Genomic DNA, 21233 nt, shown 5'->3' with positions numbered 1-21233 from the left:
GCAGTACTATCTTGTTGCTGTGAAGTATACTACCTGGTTACTATTCAGTACAATCGTGTTGCTATGAAGTATACTACCTGGTCGCTATGCAGTACTATCTTGTTGCTGTGAAGTATACTACCTGGTTGCTATGCAGTACTATCTTCTTGCTTTGAAGTATACTACCTGGTTACTATTCAGTACTATCGTGTTGCTATGAAGTATACTACCTGGTTGCTATGCAGTACTATCTTGTTGCTGTGAAGTATACTACCTGGTTACTATTCAGTACTATCTTGTTGCTATGAAGTATACTACCTGGTTGCTATGCAGTACTATCTTCTTGCTTTGAAGTATACTACCTGGTTACTATTCAGTACTGTCGTGTTGCTATGAAGTATACTACCTGGTTGTTATGCAGTACTATCTTGTTGCTGTGAAGTATACTACCTGGTTGCTATGCAGTACTATCTTCTTGCTTTGAAGTATACTACCTGGTTACTATTCAGTACTGTCGTGTTGCTATGAAGTATACTACCTGGTTGCTATGCAGTACTATTTTCTTGCTTTGAAGTATACTACCTGGTTACTATTCAGTACTATCGTGTTGCTATGAAGTATACTACCTGGTTGTTATGCAGTACTATCTTGTTGCTGTGAAGTATACTACCTGGTCGCTATGCAGTACTATCTTGCTGCTGTGAAGTATACTACCTGGTCGCTATGCAGTACTATCTTGTTGCTATGAAGTATACTATCTGGTTGCTATTGAGTACTATCTTGTTGCTGTGAAATATACTACCTGGTTGCTATGCAGTACTACCTGGCTGCTACAAAGTACTTCCGTGTTACTATGCAGTTCTACCTTGTTGCTATGAAGTATACTACCTGGTTTCTATGCAGTGTACTACCTGGTTGATATGCAGTACTATCTTGTTGCTGTGAAATATACTATCTGGTTGCTAAGCAGTACTACCTGGCTGCTACAAAGTACTACCATGTTACCATGCAGTCCTATCTTGTTGCTGTGAAGTATACTACCTGGTTGTTACGCAGTACTACCTGGCTGCTACTAAGTACTTCCGTGTTACTATGCAGTTCTACCTTGTTGCTATGAAGTATACTACTTGGTTGTTATACAGTACTACCATGTTACCATGGAGTCCTATCTTGTTGCTATGCAGTATACTACCTGGTTACTATGCAGTACTACCTGGCTGCTATGCACTACTATCTTGTTGCTATAAAGTATACTACCTGGTTGCTATGCAGTACTATCCCGTTGCTGTGAAGTATAGTACCTGGTTGCTATGCAGTATACAACCTGGTTGCTATGCGGTACTATCTTGTTGCTATGAAGTGTGCTACTTGGTTGCTATGCAATATACTACCTGGTTGCTATGCATTACTACATTATTGCTGTGAAGTATACTACCTGGTTGATATGTAGTACTACCTGGCTGCCATGAAGTACTACTGTGTTACCATGCAGTACTATCTTGTTGCTATGAAGTGTACTACCTGGTTGCTATGCAGTACTATCTTGTTGCTATGAAGTACTTCCGTGTTACTATGCAGTTGTACCTTGTTGCTATGAAGTATACTACTAGGTTGCTATGCAGTACTACCGTGTTACCATGCAGTCCTATCTTGTTGCTAGGAAGTATACTACCTGGTTGCTATGCAGTACTATCTTGTTGCTATAAAGTATACAACCTGGTTGCTATGCAGTACTATCTTGTTGCTATGAAGTATACAACCTGGTTGGTCTGCAGTACTATCTTGTTGCTATGAAGTGTGCTACTTGGTTGCTATGCAGTATACTACCTGGTTGCTATGCAGTACTATCTTGTTGCTATGAAATATACAACCTGGTTGCTATGCAGTACTATCTTGTTGCTATGAAGTATACAACCTGGTTGGTATGCAGTACTATCTTGTTGCTATGAAGTGTGCTACTTGGTTGCTATGCAGTATACTACCTGGTTGCTATGCAGTACTATCTTGTTGCTATGAAGTATACTACCTGGTTGCTATGCAGTACTATCTTGTTGCTATGAAGTATACAACCTGGGTGCTCTGCAGTACTATCTTGTTGCTATGAAGTATACTACCTGGTTGCTATGCAGTACTATCTTGTTGCTATGAAGTATACAACCTGGTTGCTCTGCAGTACTATCTTGTTGCTATGAAGTGTGCTACTTGGTTGCTATGCAGTATACTACCTGGTTACTATGCAGTACTACCTTATAGCTGTGAAATATACTACCTGGTTGGTATGTAGTACTACTTAACTGCCATGAAGTACTACTGTGTTACCATGCCGTACTATCTTGTTGCTATGAAGTATACTACCTGGTTGCTATGCAGTACTACCTGGCTGCTACGAAGTACTACCATGTTACTATGCAGTTCTACTTTGTTGCTATGAAGTATACTATCTGGTTGCTATGCAGTAAACTATCTGGTTGCTATGCATTACTACCTGGTTGCTATGCAGTAGCACCTGGCTGCTATGCAGTAAACTACCTGGTTGCTATGCATTACTACCTGGTTGCCATGCAGTAGCACCTGGCTGCTATGCAGTACTACCTGGCTGCTATGCAGTACTACCTGGATGCTATGCAGTACTACCTGGCTGCTACAAAGTACTTCCGTGTTACTATGCAGTTGTACCTTGTTGCTATGAAGTATACTACTTGGTTGCTATGCAGTACTACCTGGTTGCTATGCAGTACTACCTGGCTGCTACAAAGTACTTCCGTGTTACTATGCAGTTGTACCTTGTTGCTATGAAGTATACTACTTGGTTGCTACGCAGTACTACCGTGTTACCATGCAGTCCTATCTTGTTGCTAGGAAGTATACTACCTGGTTGCTATGCAGTACTACCTGGCTGCTATGCAGTACTACCGTGTTACCATGCAGTACTATCTTGTTGCTATAAAGTATACAACCTGGTTGCTATGCAGTACTATCTTGTTGCTATGAAGTATACAACCTGGTTGCCCTGCAGTACTATCTTGTTGCTATGAAGTGTGCTACTTGGTTGCTATGCAGTATACTACCTGGTTGCTATGCAGTACTACCTTATAGCTGTGAAATATACTACCTGGTTGATATGTAGTACTACTTAACTGCCATGAAGTACTACTGTGTTACCATGCCGTACTATCTTGTTGCTATGAAGTATACTACCTGGTTGCTATGCAGTACTACCTGGCTGCTACGAAGTACTACCATGTTACTATGCAGTTCTACGTTGTTGCTATGAAGTATACTATCTGGTTGCTATGCAGTAAACTATCTGGTTGCTATGCATTACTACCTGGTTGCTATGCAGTAGCACCTAGCTGCTATGCAGTAAACTACCTGGTTGATATGCATTACTACCTGGTTGCCATGCAGTAGCACCTGGCTGCTATGCAGTACTACCTGGTTGCTATGCAGTACTACTTGGCTGCTACAAAGTACTTCCGTGTTACTATGCAGTTGTACCTTGTTGCTATGAAGTATACTACTTGGTTGCTATGCAGTACTACCTGGTTGCTATGCAGTACTACCTGGCTGCTACAAAGTACTTCCGTGTTACTATGCAGTTGTACCTTGTTGCTATGAAGTATACTACTTGGTTGCTATGCAGTACTACCGTGTTACCATGCAGTCCTATCTTGTTGTTAGGAAGTATACTACCTGGTTGCTATGCAGTACTACCTGGCTGCTATGCAGTACTATCTTGTTGCTATAAAGTATACAACCTGGTTGCTATGCAGTACTATCTTGTTGCTATGAAGTATACAACCTGGTTGCTCTGCAGTACTATCTTGTTGCTATGAAGTGTGCTACTTGGTTGCTATGCAGTATACTACCTGGTTGCTATGCAGTACTACCTTATAGCTGTGAAATATACTACCTGGTTGATATGTAGTACTACTTAACTGCCATGAGGTACTACTGTGTTACCATGCCGTACTATCTTGTTGCTATGAAGTATAGTACCTGGTTGCTATGCAGTACTATCTGGCTGCTACGAAGTACTACCATGTTACTATGCAGTTCTACTTTGTTGCTATGAAGTATACTATCTGGTTGCTATGCAGTAAACTATCTGGTTGCTATGCATTACTACCTGGTTGCCATGCAGTAGCACCTGGCTGCTAGGCAGTAAACTACCTGGTTGCTATGCATTACTACCTGGTTGCCATGCAGTAGCACCTGGCTGCTATGCAGTAAACTACCTGGTTGCTATGCATTACTACCTGGTTGCCATGCAGTAGCACCTGGCTGCTAGGCAGTACTACATGTGTTATGTCTAACTGTGCCAAAGTGGGTGTTGCTCCTTTGTTGTTTCCATTGAAAGGTTGTTCATTTTCAGGCCAACATTGCTCACGTTTGACTTTTGCCAGAACTTTCTGCAAAAGCTGGCGTGGTTTCTCACCTTTTGGGGCGCAACAGGGACAAAAAAAGCAGGTAAAAATGTCAAATTATTCAACTCCGGGGTGCTTAAGAAGAAAGTGCTGGTCTTCCAATCAGGACACGGATCGATTGCATTCCTTTCTTCCCTCCTCCTTGGCCAATAATCCAAGGATCAGGTCTAAGTCCCCACAGACCCCCCCCCCCCCCCCCCCCCCACCCCAGCTCCGCACTTCTTATTAGATCAGGACCCCTTGAAGGAGCGGAGATGTGGGGGCCTCATTGTTTGGCCCCTGATTAAGAGTTTTTCTGGGTGAGGATCAGGCTGAAGGTTTTCTTTTGTCCAACATGGAGGTCTCCTGCTCACATTGTTGCCAAGCTGCTTTTAAAAGGTGGCAGGATTTGTGGGACGCTTTAAACCTTAATCTGATCCTCTCTTGCTGGAATGTTGCTCCTCTCCTGTGGCCAGGGAGGACGGCACGTAAAGATGTACTCAAAAATGGAGAAGAAATCATTATACATTCTAAAATAATAACATTTAAATATACATATATATATATATATATATATAATTGTAAAGTACTGTTTATAGAAGATAAATATTTTTAAAATATGTCAAATAATGATTAATTATTTAAAAACCTAAAATAATGATTCATTATGTATATAAAAATTATTATTTATATATATGTATATATAAATGTAAAATAATGATTTATTAAAAACGTAAAACTACGGATTAATAAAAATGTCAAACATTGATTTATAAAAATGTAATCTACTGATTTGAATAATGATTTATTTTTTTAATATATCATTTGTTGTGATTTTTTAATAATTAAAAATATTTTTTCGTTTTTTCATCATTTCTTATTATTTTTTAATGTTTAAAATAAGTATTTTTTAAAAATGTAAAACATTGAATTAAAACAAATATAAATACTTATTTATAAAAGATATCAAATAAAAAGTTAGAAAATATGTAAAAATCCAGATTCATAAAAGCAGTAAAATAAAGATTCATAAGAGATGTAAAATAAAGATTTATAAAAATATAACATGAAAGTGAATAAAATATGTAAAATAATAATTTCTAAAAATGTAAACTACTGATTTATAAAAAATGCAAAATTATTTAAAAAAAAATGTTTTACTTTTCAAAACATGTAAAATACTGATTTACAATAGATGTAAAATAATCATCAACCAATTATCAAATCATTATACATTCTAAATAATTATATGTGTATATATATATATATATATATAATATGTAAAGTACTGTTTATGGAAGATAAATATTTGTAAAAGATGTAAAATACGGATTAATTATTTAAAAATGTAAAATAATGATACATTATATATATAAAAATATTTTTTTCTGAATATATATATATGCATATAAAATGCTGATTTATAAGATATGTAAAATGAAGATTTGTAGAAGTAAAAAATAAAGATTTATAAAGGATGTAAAATAATGATTTATAAAAAATGTAAAATAATGATTTATTAAAAATGTTAAGTACTTATTACTAAAAATGTCAAACATTGATTTATAAAAATGTAAACTACTATTTAAAATAATGATTTATTTTAATATATAATTTTTTATTATTTTTAAATCATATATATATATATTTTTTTTGTCTTTTTTAATGTTTAAAATAATGATTTGTTAAAAATGTAAAACATTGGTTTAAAACAAATGTAAATACTTATTTATAAAAGATGTAAAATAAAAAGTTATTAAATATGTAAAAATCCAGATTCATGAAAGCAGTAAAATAAAGATTCATAAGAGATGTAAAATAAATATTTATAAAGAATATAACATGAAAGTGTATAAAATATGTGAAATAATAATTTCTAAAAATGTAAACTACTGATTTATAAAAATGCAGGATGATTTAAAAAAAAATGCAGATTTAAAAAAAATAATAATTAAAAAAAGTAAAATACTGATTTATATATTGTAGTATATATATATATATTAATGATTTATAAAGTGCAAAATAAAGTTTTATAAAAGATGTAAAAACAATAATTTATAAAAATGTAAAATAATGATTTATTAAAAATGTAAACTACTGATTATTAGACATATAAAAGGATTAAAAATGTAAAACATTGACTTGAAAAAAATGTTTAATACTGATTTATAAAAGATGTAAAATAAAAAGTTAGAAGATATGTAAAAAAAATAAAGCTTCATAACAGATGTTAAATACATATTTATAAAAAGAATAAAATATGTAAAATAATAATTTAAAAAAATGTAAACTAGTGATTTATACAGATACAAAAATATATTTAGAAACATGTAAAATGATTTATAAGAGATAATAAAAAAAAGTGTTTAAAACATGTAAAATACTGATTTACAATTGATGTAGAATAATGATTAATAAAAAGATAAACTAATGATTTATAAAAATGTAAACAGATTGGGAAAATATGTAACATACATATTTATAAATTATGTAAAAATAAAGATTCATAAAACTGGTCAAATATATATTTACAACATTAATATTTATAAAAATATAACATGAAAATGTATGACATATATAAAATAATAATTTCTAAAAATGTAAACTACCGATTTCTAAAAATGTAAAGTACTGATCTAGAAAAATGTAAAAAAAAGATTCACAAAAATGTAAAAGGATTTCTAAAAAAAATATTTTAAAAAAATGTTTTAAAAACATGTAAAATACTAACTTATAATAGATTTAAAATAATGATTTATTAAAAAGATAAAATAATGATTTATAAAAATGTAAACTGATTTCTAAAAAATATTTAAATACTGATTTATAAAAGATGTCAAATAAGTTATAAAATATGTAAAAAAAAAAGATTCATAAAAGAGGTAAAATAAAGATTAATAACGGATGTAAAATAAATATTGATAAAAATATAAAATTAAAATGTATAAAATATGTAAAGTAATAGTCTATAAAAAATGTAAACAATTTTTTTTATAAAAAATTAAAATTATTTAAAAGAAAAATAATTCAAAAAAACGTTTTTAAAACATATAAAATACTGATTTATAGTAGAGGTACAATAATGATTTATAAAAAGATAAAATAATGATATATAAAAATGTAAACGGCTTTATAAAATACGAATCATAGTTATTAAATTTGTAAAATTCATAAAAGAGGTAAAATAAAGATTCATAACAGATGTAAAATAAATATTTATAAATATATAACATGAAAATGTATAAAATATATAATTTAATAATTTCGAAAAATGTAAACTACTGATTTATAAAAATGTAAAAAAATATTTATAAAAATGTAAAATGATTTCAAAATTTTTTTTTAAAGTTTTTAAAACATATAAAGTACTAACTAATAATAGATGGAAAATAACGATGAATTAAAAAGATAAAAAAAGTTATAAAATATGTAAAAATCAAGATTCGTAAAAGAGGTCAAATAAAGATTCCTAACAGATGTAAAATAAATATTTATAAAAATATAACATGAAAATGTATAAAATATGTAAAATAATAATTTCTAAAAATGTAAACTACTGATTTATAAAATATAAAATGATTTCTAAATAATTTATTAAAAAAAGTTTTTAAAACATGTAAAATACTAATTTATAATAGATGTAAAATAAATATTTATAAAAATATAACATGAAAATGTATAAAATATGTAAAATAATAATTTCTAAAAATGTAAACTACTGATTTATAAAATATAAAATGATTTCTAAAAAAATTATTGAAAAAAGTTTTTAAAACATTTAAAATACTAATTTATAATAGATGTAAAATAAAGATTTATTAAAAATATAAAATGATTTATAAAAATGTGAACTGATTTATAAAAAAAACTGTAAATACTGATTTATAAAAGATGTCAAATAAAAAGTTGTATAAAATATGTAAAAAAAAACTAAATAAAGATTCATAAGAGGTAAACAAATTTTTATAAAAATTATAAAAATCGAAAAAAAAAAAAGATTTACAAAAATTAATAAAAAAAACACGTTTTTAAAACATGTAAAAAACCTGAATTTTAATAAAAGTCGAACAATGATTTATAAAAACATAAAAAAATGCCATCCATCCATCCATTTCCTACCGCTTGTCCCTTTTGGGGTCGCGGGTGGTGCTGGAGCCTATCTCAGCTGCATTCGGGCGGAAGGCGGCGTACACCCCGGACAAGTCGCCACCTCATCACAGGGCCAACACAGATAGACAACATTCACACTCTAGGGCCAATTTAGTGCCGATACTGATCATTGGCCGATTGATCGACGCCATTTCAGAACCCTTGTGACATTCTTCATGACCACTAGGTGGAGCAAGGACAATCCCAATGGGAATGCATGGTGTTGATGTCATCCAATGAAAAGCCCGTATCTCCAAATTTGATGTGTTTCTTGTTTGGTATTTATCAGGGAAAAACTGAATCTTGTCAGGAATTGTCATCGACTGACTTGATGAAATTGAAATCCCGATGCCCAATGGGGTGCATTGTGGTGGTCGCATGTCTTTTTCCTGACCTGACCTCACGAGCTGCTGCAGGTGTTCCCAATGTTGTGTCGGCATTCCACTCTTTAGCGCTCCGTTTCCACAAACATTCCGGTTCCGTGTTTTGACAGCTCAGCTTGATTCATTTCATGCGCCTTCACGGCCCAAAGGGATCCCCGTCAAGATCCGACACAAAGGACTCCCCCTCCTGCTCCGGTCCCTCTTGGCGTCTGCTGTCACCGCTGCTGTCCTCATCTGGGCCTGATTAGCACAACAATGAGGACTTCATTCCAAAACATCTTCAGCCTCAAATGCCGTTTGCTCAGGAACCAACCTGATTATTCAACTCATTAGTATTTCTACTAAGTGGAAAATTATTTTATTTTTATTACTACTAAGTGGGAAATTATTATATTTTACAGTTCGAGATGCCACCTCAGTAGAAGCATTTAAGTCTCACCTTAAAACTCATTTGTATACTCCAGCCTTTAAATAGACTCCCTTTTTAGACCAGTTGATCTGCCGTTTCTTTTCTTTTTCTTCTATGTCCCGCTCTCCCTTGTGGAGGGGGTCCGGTCCGATCCGGTGGCCATGTACTGCTCGCCCGTGTATCGGCTGGGGACATCTCTGCGCTGCTGATCCGCCTCCGCTTGGGATGGTTTCCTGCTGGCTCCGCTGTGAACGGGAATCTCGCTGCTGTGTTGGATCCGCTTTGGACTGGACTCTCGCGACTGTGTTGGATCCATTGTGGATTGAACTTTCACAGTATCATGTTAGACCCGCTCGACATCCATTGCTTTCCTCCTCTCCAAGGTTCTCATAGTCATCATTGTCACCGACGTCCCACTGGGTGTGAGTTTTCCTTGCCCTTATGTGGGCCTACCGAGGATGTCGTAGTGGTTTGTGCAGCCCTTTGAGACAGTAGTGATTTAGGGCTATATAAGTAAACATTGATTGATTGATTGATATTAGTACTAAGTGGAAAAAAGAACCACGCTGGACCGGCCATATTTTTATTCAATAGGCAATAGTAGTGGTAGTTGTACTAGTAGTAATAGTGGTAAATGTACTAATAGTAGTAGTAGTAGTAGTTGTTGTTGTGGTAGGAATTGTTGTATTTGCACTAGAAGTATAAGTAATTGTTGTTGAAGTAGTAGTGGTAGTGGTGGTGGTGGTTGAAGTTATAGTAGTAATTGTAATAGTGGTAGTTGTACTAGTAGTAGTAGTGTTTGTTGTACTATTAGTAATAGTGGTTGAGGTTGTTGTAGCAGTAGTAGTAGTAGTGGTGGTTTAAGGTGTAGTAATTATAGTAGTAGCAGTTGTATTAGTATTAGCAGTAGTTGAAGTTGTACTATAAGTAGTAGTGGTTGAAGTAGTAGTAGTGGTAGTAGTTGTACTACTAGTAGTAGTGGTTGAAGTTGTTGTAGTAGTAGTAGTAGTAGTAGCGGTAGTAGTACTATTTGTAGAAATGGTAGTAGTAGTTGTAGTAGTGGTTGAAGTAGGAGCGGCAGTAGTGGTTGAAGTTATAGTAGTAGTAGTTGTAGTAGTAGTAGTTGAAGTTGTACTAGAAGTAGTAGTAGTAATTGTTGTAGTTGTAGTGGTAGTAGTTGTACTACTAGTAGTAGTGGTTGAAGTTGTAGTAGTAGTAGCGGTAGTAGTACTATTTGTAGAAATGGTGGTAGTAGTTGTACTAGATGTAGTAGTGGTAGTAGTGGTTGAAGATATCGTTGAAGTACGTTGTACTATTTGTAGTAGTATTAGTTGAAGTTGTACTAGAAGTAGTAGTAGTAATTGTTGTAGTAGTAGCGGTAGTAGTTATACTACTAGTAGTAGTGGTTGAAGTTGTTGTAGTAGTAATAGTGGTAGTAGCGGTAGTAGTACTATTTGTAGAAATGGTAGTAGTAGTTGTAGTAGTGGTTGAAGTAGTAGCGGTAGTAGTGGTTGTAGTAGTAGTAGTAATAGTTGTAGTAGTAGTAGTTGAAGTTGTACTAGAAGTAGTAGTAGTGATTGTTGTAGTTGTAGTGGTAGTAGTTGTACTACTAGTAGTAGTGGTTGAAGTTGTAGTAGTAGTAGCGGTAGTAGTACTATTTGTAGAAATGGTGGTAGTAGTTGTACTAGATGTAGTAGTGGTAGTAGTGGTTGAAGATATCGTTGAAGTATGTTGTACTATTTGTAGTAGTATTAGTTGAAGTTGTACTAGAAGTAGTAGTAGTAATTGTTGTAGTAGTAGCGGTAGTAGTTATACTACTAGTAGTAGTGGTTGAAGTTGTTGTAGTAGTAATAGTGGTAGTAGCGGAAGTAGTACTATTTGTAGAAATGGTAGTAGTAGTTGTAGTAGTGGTTGAAGTAGTAGCGGTAGTAGTGGTTGAAGTTATAGTAGTAATAGTTGTAGTAGTAGTAGTTGAAGTTGTACTAGAAGTAGTAGTAGTGATTGTTGTAGTTGTAGTGGTAGTAGTTGTACTACTAGTAGTAGTGGTTGAAGTTGTAGTAGTAGTAGTAGTAGTAGCGGTAGTAGTACTATTTGTAGAAATGGTGGTAGTAGTTGTACTAGATGTAGTAGTGGTAGTAGTGGTTGAAGATATCGTTGTAGTACGTTGTACTATTTGTAGTAGTATTAGTTGAAGTTGTACTAGAAGTAGTAGTATAATTGTTGTAGTAGTAGTAGCGGTAGTAGTTGTACTACTAGTAGTAGTGGTTGAAGTTGTAGTAGTAGTAGTAGTAGTAGCGGTAGTAGTACTATTTGTAGAGATGGTGGTAGTAGTTGTACTAGATGTAGTAGTGGTAGTAGTGGTTGAAGATATCGTTGTAGTACGTTGTACTATTTGTAGTAGTATTAGTTGAAGTTGTACTAGAAGTAGTAGTATAATTGTTGTAGTAGTAGTAGCGGTAGTAGTTGTACTACTAGTAGTAGTGGTTGAAGTTGTAGTAGTAGTAGTAGTAGTAGCGGTAGTAGTACTATTTGTAGAAATGGTAGTAGTAGTTGTAGTAGTGGTTGAAGTTATAGTAGTAGTAGTTGTAGTAGTAGTAGTTGAAGTTGTACTAGAAGTAGTAGTAATTGTTGTAGTAGTAGTGGTAGTAGTTGTACTACTAGTAGTAGTGGTTGAAGTTGTAATAGTAGTAGTAGTAGCGGTAGTAGTACTATTTGTAGAAATGGTGGTAGTAGTTGTACTAGATGTAGTAGTGGTAGTAGTGGTTGAAGATATTGTTGTAGTACGTTGTACTATTTGTAGTAGTATTAGTTGAAGTTGTACTAGAAGTAGTAGTAGTAATTGTTGTAGTAGTAGCGGTAGTAGTTGTACTACTAGTAGTAGTGGTTGAAGTTGTTGTAGTAGTAGTAGTAGCGGTAGTAGTACTATTTGTAGAAATGGTGGTAGTAGTTGTAGTAGTGGTTGAAGTAGTAGCGGTAGTAGTGGTTGAAGTTATAGTAGTAGTAGTAGTTGAAGTTGTACTAGAAGTAGTAGTAGTAATTATTGTAGTAGTAGTGGTAGTAGTTTCACTACTAGTAGTAGTGGTTGAAGTTGTAATAGTAGTAGTAGTAGCGGTAGTAGTACTATTTGTAGAAATGGTGGTAGTAGTTGTACTAGATGTAGTAGTGGTAGTAGTGGTTGAAGATATCGTAGTAGTACGTTGTACTATTTGTAGTAGTATTAGTTGAAGTTGTACTAGAAGTAGTAGTAGTAATTGTTGTAGTAGTAGCGGTAGTAGTTGTACTACTAGTAGTGGTTGAAGTTGTAGTAGTAGTAGTAGTAGTAGTAGTAGCTGTAGTAGTACTATTTGTAGAAATGGTAGTAGTAGTTGTAGTAGTGGTTGAAGTAGTAGCGGTAGTAGTGGTTGAAGTTATTGTAGTAATAGTAGTTGAAGTTGTACTAGAAGTAGTAGTAGTAATTGTTGTAGTAGTGGTAGTAGTTGTACTACTAGTAGTAGTGGTTGAAGTTGTAGTAGTAGTAGTAGCGGTAGTAGTACTATTTGTAGAAATGGTGGTAGTAGTTGTACTAGATGTAGTAGTGGTAGTAGTGATTGAAGATATCGTAGTAGTACATTGTACTATTTGTAGTAGTATTAGTTGAAGTTGTACTAGAAGTAGTAGTAGTAGTAATTGTTGTAGTAGTAGTGGTAGTAGTTGTACTACTAGTAGTAGTGGTTGAATTTGTAGTAGTAGTAGTAGTGGTAGTTGTACTATTTGTAGAAATGGTAGTAGTAGTTGTACTAGATGTAGTAGTAGTGGTTGAAGTTATAGTAGTAGTAGTTATACTAGAAGTAGTAGTAGTAATTGTTGTTGTAGTAGTGGTAGTAGTTGTACTAGTAGTAGTAGTGGTTGAAGTTGTTGTAGTAGTAGTAGTAGTAGTAGTGGTAGTTGTACTATTTGTAGAAATGGTAGCAGTAGTTGTACTAGATGTAGTAGTGGTTGAAGCAGTAGTGGTAGTTGTGGTTGAAGATATAGTAGTAGTACGTTGTACTATTTATAGTAGTAATAGTTGAAGTTGTACTAGAAGTAATAGTAGTAATTGTTGTAGTAGTATTAGCGGTAGTAGTTGTACTACTAGTAGTAGTAGTGGTTGAAGTTTTAGTAGTAGTAGTAGTAGTGGTAGTTGTACTATTTGTAGAAATGGTAGTAGTAGTTGTACTAGATGTAGTAGTGGTAGTAGTGATTGAAGATATCGTAGTAGTACATTGTACTATTTGTAGTAGTATAAGTTGAAGTTGTACTAGAAGTAGTAGTAGTAGTAATTGTTGTAGTAGTAGTGGTAGTAGTTGTACTACTAGTAGTGGTGGTTGAATTTGTAGTAGTAGTAGTAGTAGTGGTAGTTGTACTATTTGTAGAAATGGTAGTAGTAGTTGTACTAGATGTAGTAGTAGTGGTTGAAGTTATAGTAGTAGTAGTTATACTAGAAGTAGTAGTAGTAATTGTTGTTGTAGTAGTGGTAGTAGTTGTACTAGTAGTAGTAGTGGTTGAAGTTGTTGTAGTAGTAGTAGTAGTAGTAGTAGTGGTAGTTGTACTATTTGTAGAAATGGTAGCAGTAGTTGTACTAGATGTAGTAGTGGTTGAAGCAGTAGTGGTAGTTGTGGTTGAAGATATAGTAGTAGTACGTTGTACTATTTATAGTAGTAATAGTTGAAGTTGTACTAGAAGTAATAGTAGTAATTGTTGTAGTAGTATTAGCAGTAGTAGTTGTACTACTAGTAGTAGTAGTGGTTGAAGTTGTAGTAGTAGTAGTAGTAGTGGTAGTTGTACTATTTGTAGAAATGGTACTAGTAGTTGTACTACATGTAGTAGTGGTTGAAGTTATAGTAGTAGTACGTTGTACTATTTATAGTAGTAGTAGTTGAAGTTATACTAGAAGTAGTAGTAGTAATTGTTGTAGTAGTATTAGTGGTAGTAGTTGTACTACTAGTAGCAGTGGTTGAAGTAGTAGTAGTAGTAGTAGTGGTAGTTGTACTATTTGTAGAAATGGTAGTAGTAGTTCTACTTGATGTAGTAGTGGTTGAAGTAGTAGTGGTAGTCGTGATTGAAGATATAGTAGTAGTACGTTGTACTATTTGTAGTAGTAGTAGTTGAAGTTGTACTAAAAGTAGTAGTAGTAATTGTTGTAGTAGTAGTGGTGGTAGTTGAACTACTAGTAGTAGTGGTTGAAGTTGTAGTAGTAGTAATAGTAGTAGTAGTAGTGGGAGTTGTACTATTTGTAGAAATGGTAGTAGTAGTTGTAGTAGATGTAGTAGTGGTTGAAATAGTAGTGGTAGTAGTAGTTGAAGTTATAGTAGTAGTACGTTGTACTATTTATAGTAGTAGTAGTTGAAGTTGTACTAGAAGTAGTAGTAGTAAGTGTTATACTGTATTAGTGGTAGTAGTTGTACTACTAGTAGCAGTGGTTGAAGTTGTAGTAGTAGTAGTAGTGGTAGTTGTACTATTTGTAGAAATGGTAGTAGTAGTCGTACTAGATGTAGTAGTGGTTGAAGTAGTAGTGGTTGAAGTTGTAGCAGTAATTGTAGTAGTAGTGGTTGAAGTTGCAGTAGAAATTGTATTAGTGGTAGTGGTAGTTGTACTAGTAGTAGTAGTGTTTTTGTACTACTAGTAATAGTGTTTGAGGTTGTAGTTGAAGTTGTACTAGATGTAGTAGTGGTTGAAGTAGTAGGGGTAGTAGTGGTTGAAGTTGTAGTAGTAATTGTAGTAGTAGTAGTAGTAGCAGTAGTTGAAATTAGAGTAGTAATTGTTGAAGTAGTAGTGATACTAGTTGTACTACTAGTAGTAGTGGATGAAGTTGTAGTATTGGTAGTAGTAGAAGTAGCGGTAGTTGTACTATTTGAAGAAATGGTAGTAGTAGTTGTAGTAGATGTAGTAGTGGTTGACGTTGGAGTAGAAATTGTAGTAGTGGTAGTTGTACTAGTAGTAGTAGTGTTTTTGTACTACTAGTAATAGTGTTTGAGGTTGTAGCAGTTGTAGTAGTAGTGGTTTAAGTTGTAGTAGTAATTATAGTAGTAGCAGTTGTACTAGTAGTAGTAGTGGTTGAAGTAGTAGTAGTAATTGTTGTAGAAGTAGTGGTAGTAGTGGTACTACTAGTAGTAGTGGTTGAAGTTGTAGTAGTAGTAGTGGTAGCTGTACTATTTGTAGAAATGGTAGTAGTAGTTGTACTAGATGTAGTAGTGGTTGAAGTGGTAGCGGTAGTAGTGGTTGAAGTTGTAGTAGTAATTGTTGTAGTAGTAGTAGTAGTAGTAGTAGTAGTGGTTGAAGTTACAGTAGTAATTGTTGTAGTAGTAGTGGTACTAGTTGTACTACTAGTAGTAGTGGCTGAAGTTGTAGTAGTAGTAGTAACGGTAGTTGTACTATTTGAAAAAATGGTAGCAGTAGTTTAACTAGATGTAGTAGTATTAGTAGTGGTTGAAGTTGTAGTAGTAATTGTAGTAGTAGTTGTTGAAGATATAGTAGAGGTAGTTGAACTATTTGTAGTAGTAGTAGTAGTATTTGAATTTGTACTAGAAGTAGTAGTAGTAATTGTTGTAGTAGTAGTGGTAGTAGTTGTACTACTAGTAATAGTGGTAGTTTCACTATTTGTAGAATTGGTAGTAGTAGTTTTACTAGATGTAGTAGTGGTTGAAGTAGTAGTGGTAGAAGTTGTAGTAGTAATTGTAGTAGTAGTAGTGGTGGTTGAAGTTATAGTAGTAGTAGTTGTACTATTTGTAGTTGTGGTTGTAGTTTTACTAAAAGCAGTTGTGGTTGAAGTCCTAGTAGTAATTGTAGTAGTGGTAGTTGTACTATCATTAGTAGTGGTTGAATTGTAGTAGCAATAGTAGTTGCAGTAGTAGTATTCACAGTTGTTGTTGTAATAATACTAGTAGTGTTTAAAGTAGTAGTAGTGATTGTTTTTGTAGTAGTAGTAAAGGTAGTTTTTGGTGGTAGTTGTGCTAATAGTAGTAGTAGTTGAAGTTGTACTAGAAGTAGTAGTGGTTGAAGTGGTAGTAGTAATTTTGTAGTGTTAGTAGTTGTACTACAAGTAGTAGTGGCTGAAGTAGTAGTAGTAGTAGTGGTAGTTGTACTATTTGTAGTAGTAGTAGTAGTTGAATTTGTACTCAAAGTAGTAGTGGTTGAAGTAGTAGTAGTAATTGTTGTAGTAGTAGTGGTAGTAGTTGTACTACTAGTAGTAGTGGTAGTAGTTGTACTACTAGTTGTAGTGGTTGAAGTTGTCGTAGTAGTTGTAATATTTGTAGAAATTGGTGTAGTCGTTGTACTAGCGGTAGTAGTGGTTGAAGTAATAGTGGTAGTAGTGGTTGAAGTTGCAGTAGTAATTGTAGTAGTGGTGGTTGAACTTTTAGTAGTAGTAGTTGTACTATTTGTAGTGGTTGTAGTTGTACTAAAAGCAGTTCTGGTTGAAGTTGTAGTAGTAATTGTAGTAGTGGTAGTTGTAGTGGTCGTTGTACTATCAGTAGTAGTGGTGATTGTTTTTGTAGTAGTAGTAAAGGTAGTTTTTGGTGGTAGTTGTACTAATAGTAGTAGTAGTTGAAGTTGTACTAGAAGTAGTAGTGGTTGAAGTAGTAGTAGTAATTTTGTAGTGTTAGTAGTTCTACTACAAGTAGTAGTGGCTGAAGTAGTAGTAGTAGTAGTGGTAGTTGTACTATTTGTAGTAGTAGTAGTTGAATTTGTACTCAAAGTAGTAGTGGTTGAAGTAGTAGTAGTAATTGTTGTAGTAGTAGTGGTAGTAGTTGTACTACTAGTAGTAGTGGTTGAAGTTGTCGTAGTAGTTGTAATATTTGTAGAAATTGGTGTAGTCGTTGTACTAACGGGAGTAGTGGTTGAAGTAATAGCGGTAGTAGTGGTTGAAGTAATAGTGGTAGTAGTGGTTGAAGTTGCAGTAGTAATTGTAGTAGTGGTGGTTGAACTTTTAGTAGTAGTAGTTGTACTATTTGTAGTGGTTGTAGTTGTACTAAAAGCAGTTCTGGTTGAAGTTGTAGTAGTAATTGTAGTAGTGGTAGTTGTAGTGGTCGTTGTACTATCAGTAGTAGTGGTGATTGGTTTTGTAGTAGTAGTAAAGGTAGTTTTTGGTGGTAGTTGTACAAATAGTAGTAGTAGTTGAAGTTGTACTAGAAGTAGTAGTGGTTGAAGTAGTAGTAGTAATTTTGTAGTGTTAGTAGTTCTACTACAAGTAGTAGTGGCTGAAGTAGTAGTAGTAGTAGTGGTAGTTGTACTATTTGTAGTGGTAGTACTTGAATTTGTACTCAAAGTAGTAGTGGTTGAAGTAGTAGTAGTAATTGTTGTAGTAGTAGTGGTAGTAGTTGTACTACTAGTAGTAGTGGTTGAAGTTGTCGTAGTAGTTGTAATATTTGTAGAAATTGGTGTAGTCGTACTAGCGGTAGTAGTGGTTGAAGTAATAGTGGTAGTAGTGGTTGAAGTTGCAGTAGTAATTGTAGTAGTGGTGGTTGAACTTTTAGTAGTAGTAGTTGTACTCTTTGTAGTGGTTGTAGTTGTACTAAAAGCAGTTCTGGTTGAAGTTGTAGTAGTAATTGTAGTAGTGGTAGTAGTAGTGGTCGTTGTACTATCAGTAGTAGTGGTGATTGTTTTTGTAGTAGTAGTAAAGGTAGTTTTTGGTGGTAGTTGTACTAATAGTAGTAGTAGTTGAAGTTGTACTAGAAGTAGTAGTGGTTGAAGTAGTAGTAGTAATTTTGTAGTGTTAGTAGTTGTACTACAAGTAGTAGTGGCTGAAGTAGTAGTAGTAGTAGTGGTAGTTGTACTATTTGTAGTAGTAGTAGTTGAATTTGTACTCAAAGTAGTAGTGGTTGAAGTAGTAGTAGTAATTGTTGTAGTAGTAGTGGTAGTAGTTGTACTACTAGTAGTAGTGGTTGAAGTTGTCGTAGTAGTTGTAATATTTGTAGAAATTGGTGTAGTCGTTGTACTAGCGGTAGTACTGGTTGAAGTAATAGTGGTAGTAGTGGTTGAAGTAATAGTGGTAGTAGTGGTTGAAGTTGCAGTAGTAATTGTAGTAGTGGTGGTTGAACTTTTAGTAGTAGTAGTTGTACTATTTGTAGTGGTTGTAGTTGTACTAAAAGCAGGTCTGGTTGAAGTTGTAGTAGTAATTGTAGTAGTGGTAGTTGTAGTGGTCGTTGTACTATCAGTAGTTGTGGTTGAAGTTGTAGTAGCAATAGTAGTTGCAGTAGTAGTATTCGTAGTTGTTGTAATAATACTAGTAGCGTTTGAAGTAGCAGTAGTAATTGTTGTAGTGGTAGTTTTGGTGGTAGCTGTCCTAATAGTAGTAGTGGTTGATGTTGTATTAGAGTGTCCGCCTTGAGTTCGGTAGGTTGTGAGTTCAAACCCTGGCATACCAAAGACTATAAAAATGGGACCCATTACTTCCCTGCTTGGCACTCAGCATCAAGGGATGGAATTGGGGGTTAAATCATCGAAAATGATTCCCGGGCGCGGCCACCGCTGCTGCTCACTGCTCCCCTCACCTCCCAGGGGGTGAACAAGGGGATGGGTCAAATGCAGAGGACAAATTTCACCACACCTTGTGTGTGTGTGACAATCATTGGTACTTGAACTTTAGTAGTTCTAGTTGTAGTAGTGGTAGTTGTACTATTTGTAGTAGTAGTAGTATTTGTACTAAAAGTACAGAGGGATGAAGAAGGCCAGGTTCAAGATGACTAATTAGCATGGTGAAGCTCCTCCTGTTTGTCACTTCATGCCAATCTCACACTTGATGAAGTAAACCAGCAGACTTCTCACCTTCTCGGCGATAAAACATTGATTGGCGTCTTGTGGCCTTGAAGGGGGAGGAGCATGATGATGATGATGATGATGATGATGAGAGCTCCCTGTCAGAGAAGGTTTATGAGGCCCCCTAATCACCAGGCCTTAAACTCAACAATTAGGAGCTGCTGCTTTGTCAACACTTTTACCACAACAGTGTGAGTTGGGAAATTGTGTTAGATGTAAATATAAACAGAATACAATGATTTGCAAATCCTTTTCAAGCCATATTCAGTTGAATGTGCTACAAAGACAAGATATTTGATGTTCAAACTCATAAACTTTATTCTTTTTTGCAAATATTAATTAACTTAGAATTTCATGGCTGCAACACGTGCCAAAGTAGTTGGGAAAGGGCATGTTCACCACTGTGTTTCATCACCTTTTCTTTTAACAACACTCAATAAACGTTTGGGAACTGAGGAAACTAATTGTTGAAGCTTTGAAAGTGGAATTCTTTCCCATTCTTGTTTTACGTAAAGCTTCAGTCGTTCAACAGTCCGGGGTTTCCGCTGTCGTATTTTACGCTTCATAATGCGCCACACATTTTTGATGAGAGAGAGGTCTGGACTGCAAAGTACCCGCACATTTTTTTTACTACGAAAACACGCTGTTTTAACACGTGTCTTGGCATTGTCTTGCTGAAATAAGCAGGGGCGTCCATGATAACGTTGCTTGGATGACAACATATGTTGCTCCAAAACCTGTATGGACCATTCAGCATTAATGGTGCCTTCACAGAAGTGTAAGTTACCCATGCCTTGGGCACTAATACACCCCCATACCATCACAGATGCTGGCTTTTCAACTTTGCGCCTATAACAATCAGGATGGTTATTTTCCTCTTTGTTCTGTAGGACACCACGTCCACAGTTTCCAAATATAATTTGAAATGTGGACTCGTCAGACCACAGAACACTTTTCCACTTTGCATCAGTCCATCTTAGATGAGCTCGGGCCCAGCGAAGCCAGCGGCGTTCCTGGGTGTTGTTGACAAATGGGTTTTGCTTTGCATAGTAGAGTTTTAACTTGCACTTACAGATGTAGCGACCAACTGTAGTTACTGACAGTGGTTTTATGAAGTGTTCCTGAGCCCATGTGGGGATATCCTTTACACACTGATGTCTGTTTTTGATGCAGTACCGCCCGAGGGATCAACGGTCCGTAATATCATCGTTTAAGTGCAGTGATTTTTCCAAATTCTTTGAAACTTTTGATGATTTTACAGACCGTGGATGGTAAAATCCCTAAATTCCTTACAATAGCTCGTTGAGAAATGTTTTTCTAAAACTGTTCGACAAATTGCTTAAAATTTGGTGATCCTCGCCCCATCCTTGTTTGTGAATGACTTAGCATTTCATGGAAGCTGCTTTTATACCCAATCATGGCACCCACCTGTTCCCAATTAGCCTGCACACCTGTGGGATGTTCCAAATAAGTGTTTGATGATAATTTCTCAACTTTATCAGTATTTATTGCCACCTTTCCCAACTTCTTTGTCACAAATTCTAAAGTTAATGATTATTTGCACAAAAAAAAGTATGAGTTTGAACATCAAACATGTTGTCTTTGTAGCATATTCAACTGAATATGGGTTGAAAATGATTCGCAAATCATTGTATTCTGTTTATATTTACATCAAACACAATTTCCCAACTCATATGGAAACGGGGTTTGTACACAAATGAAGTACAGTGCTTACTGTATTAACACTTTGTGTGCCTCAACACAGCAAAAACTACTTCCTGACTACAGCAACACATCAAAGACAATGCATGCTAGCAAGTAGGGCTTGGCAATATCGACCAAAACTGATATCCCGGTATTTTTAGGTTGTATCGCAGTTTACGAAATATAACGGTATTTTAATCAAAACGTTCTGAAAATTACTTTTAAAAACGGAATAATTATGGTTACTTGTTACTTAACCAAAAAAGTAATTTAAGTACTAATAGAAATACCCTTTAATAAATGTGATTAATTACTAGGGAAAGTAGTTTATGTGTTACTTGGAAAAAACTTAAAATATATCACATATGAAGTTTATGTTGTTGTTAGTATTAGCAGTTAGTAGCGGCAGTTGGTTGACTCCAACAAACTATT

General features: G+C 34.6%; 1 long non-coding RNA gene across 1 annotated transcript in view; it reads right to left on the bottom strand.

Moving 5' to 3' along the window:
- Positions 1-8492: 8492 nt before the first annotated feature.
- Positions 8493-21233, bottom strand: part of LOC133550602 (uncharacterized) — a 61311-nt gene continuing 48570 nt past the window's right edge. Inside the window, exon 3 of the long non-coding RNA XR_009806335.1 lies at positions 8493-9157. This is a non-coding gene — a long non-coding RNA (uncharacterized LOC133550602). The remainder of the gene's footprint in view (positions 9158-21233) is intronic.

This window comes from Nerophis ophidion, linkage group LG04 (genome assembly GCF_033978795.1).
Source record: "Nerophis ophidion isolate RoL-2023_Sa linkage group LG04, RoL_Noph_v1.0, whole genome shotgun sequence".
NCBI classification, from domain to species: Eukaryota; Metazoa; Chordata; class Actinopteri; order Syngnathiformes; family Syngnathidae; genus Nerophis; species Nerophis ophidion.
This window is presented reverse-complemented; position numbering and strand designations above follow the sequence as displayed.